We start from the raw sequence: 2,440 nt of genomic DNA, 5'->3' as shown, positions 1-2,440 counted from the left end.
GACCTCGTCAGGTTCTTTTTTAGATCACTTTTGATAACTTCTTATATTACTTTGTGTTCATATTTGCCGATTTGTAGAAAGTGGTTGGCATCTTTAGATCGTCCTTTAGGTGAATCGCGTTTTCACCTTTATCGGATGATTTATCTTTATCGTGGTCGTGCAGTGAAATTGTTTTTCACTTTCTGCCGACCTATCGCTTTATAATCGGACGATGAATACTTCAGATTAATGCGTCTTGGATTCTTTGTAGAATATCTAAATAGACTTTATTCAAAGAAAAAATGCAAATATATACATGTGGGAATTTTCTTATCCCTTTAAGTCGGGCATGAGCTAGATCTCAACATGGTGCCTCATTAAAAAACCTTTTTCAGGAAAAAGAGTGCATCAAATGATGAGATCTTTTGTCTTTTCTAACTGTAGTACCTTCTAAGGTTGCAGGTGTGCCATGACCTAGGAAGCTCTCGTCCATCGAGTTCAGACAGTCTGTAGTAGCCTTTTCCAAGTACTTTTATGACTCGGTAGGGTCTTTTCCAGTTTGCTGCCAGCTTTCCTTCTCCTGGTCGAGTTGTTCCAATATTATTTCGGATTAGGATGAGATCATTCTCTGCAAAACTTCTCGGCACTACCCTTTGATTATATCTGGAAGCCATTCGGCGCTTTAGAGCTTCTTCCCTGATCCGAGCTTTTTCTTGGATTTCGGGTAACAAGTTGAGCTCTTCTTTCTGAAGTTGGGAGTTTGCTTCCTCATTGTAGTGAACTACTTTAGGCGACCCTTCCTCAATCTCTACTGGAATCATTGCCTCTATTCTGTATGCTAATCGGAAGGGGGATTCCTTCGTGGTGGAATGTGGCGTTGTTCAATATGCCCATAGGACTTGTGGAAGCTTCTCCGCCTAGGCACCCTTTGCGTCTTGTAATCTCCATTTTAATCCGGCCAATATGACTTTGTTAGCAGCTTCAGCCTGTCCATTGGCTTGCGGATGTTCAACGGAGGTGTACTGGTGCTTTATATTCAAGTCAGCCACTAGTTTTTTGAAGCCTGCATTTGTGAATTGAGTGCCATTATCTGTGGTTATTGAGTATGGAACCCCGAACCTTGTGACAATGTTTCTATATAAGAATTTCCGGCTTCTCTGAGCGGTGGCATTGGCTAGGGGTTCTGCCTCGATCCACTTTGTAAAGTAATCTACCCATACTATGAGGAATTTAACTTGTCCTGATCCCTGTGGGAAGGGGCCGAGAAGATCGAGTCCCCATTTTGCAAATGGCCAAGGCGAGGTCACGCTAATGAGCTCTTCTGGCGGTGCGATGTGAAAGTTGGCATGTTTCTGACATGGTGGACATGTCTTTACAAATTCTGTAGCTTCTTTCTGTAGAGTTGGCCAATAAAATCCCGCCCGGAGTACTTTTTTGGCGAGAGCTCGTGCTCCGAGATGATTGCCACAGATGCCGCCGTGTATTTCTTCTAGCACTTCCCTTGTGTTGGAGTTCGGCACGCATTTTAGTAAAGGTGTTGAGATTCCTCTTTTGTACAGGATGTTGTTTATGATGGTATAGTACTGTGCCTCCCTTTTTAACCTCTTTGCCTCTTTTTCTTCTGCGGGGAGTGTTCTTGTTTTGAGGTAGTTGATTATGGGGGTCATCCATCCTTGGTCCTGAGTTGTTATAGTCAGGACTTTTTCTTCTTCCGAGATTGACGGGTTTTGTAACATTTCCTGGATGAGGCTCCTATTGTTGCCCCATGGTTTGGTGCTAGCTAGTTTTGAGAGTGCATCAGCTCGGGCATTTTGTTCGCGGGATATGTGGCAGATTTTATACTCCCCGATTTGTCCGAGCTGTTCCTTGGTTTTATCCAAATATTTTTTCATGGTTGGATCTTTGGCTTGGTAGCTCCCTATTATTTGTGATGTGACCACTTGTGAATAACTGTAAATGTTGAGTTTTTGAGCTCTAACCTCTTTAGCCAACTTCAAACCAGCTAATAATGCTTCATATTCTGCCTGGTTGTTTGAGGCCGGGAACCCAAACTTGAGGGAGAGCTCAACTTAGGTTCCTTGGTCGCTTTCTATTATCACGCCTGCGCTGCTTCCAGTTTTATTTGAAGAACCGTCCACGTAAAGATTCCATTCTGTGGGGGTTTCCAGGGCATCTGTGAATTCTGCGATAAAGTCGGTCAGATACTGTGATTTGATGGCCGTCCGAGCTTCATATTGGAGGTCAAATTCTGATAACTCAACTGCCCATTGTAGAATTCTGCCTGCCAGATCTGTTTTCTGCAATATTCCTTTTATGGGCTGGTTAGTTCGAACCTTAATGGTGTGAGCCTGGAAGTACGAGCGGAGTCGTCGAGATGTTAGAATGAGGGTATAAGCAAATTTTTCTATTTTCTGGTAGTTCAACTCGGATCCCTGTAGTGCTTTGCTAATGAAGTAGACGG

The sequence above is a fragment of the Arachis duranensis genome, chromosome 4, assembly GCF_000817695.3.
Source record: "Arachis duranensis cultivar V14167 chromosome 4, aradu.V14167.gnm2.J7QH, whole genome shotgun sequence".
NCBI classification, from domain to species: Eukaryota; Viridiplantae; Streptophyta; class Magnoliopsida; order Fabales; family Fabaceae; genus Arachis; species Arachis duranensis.
Note: the sequence above shows the minus strand (reverse complement) of the source record.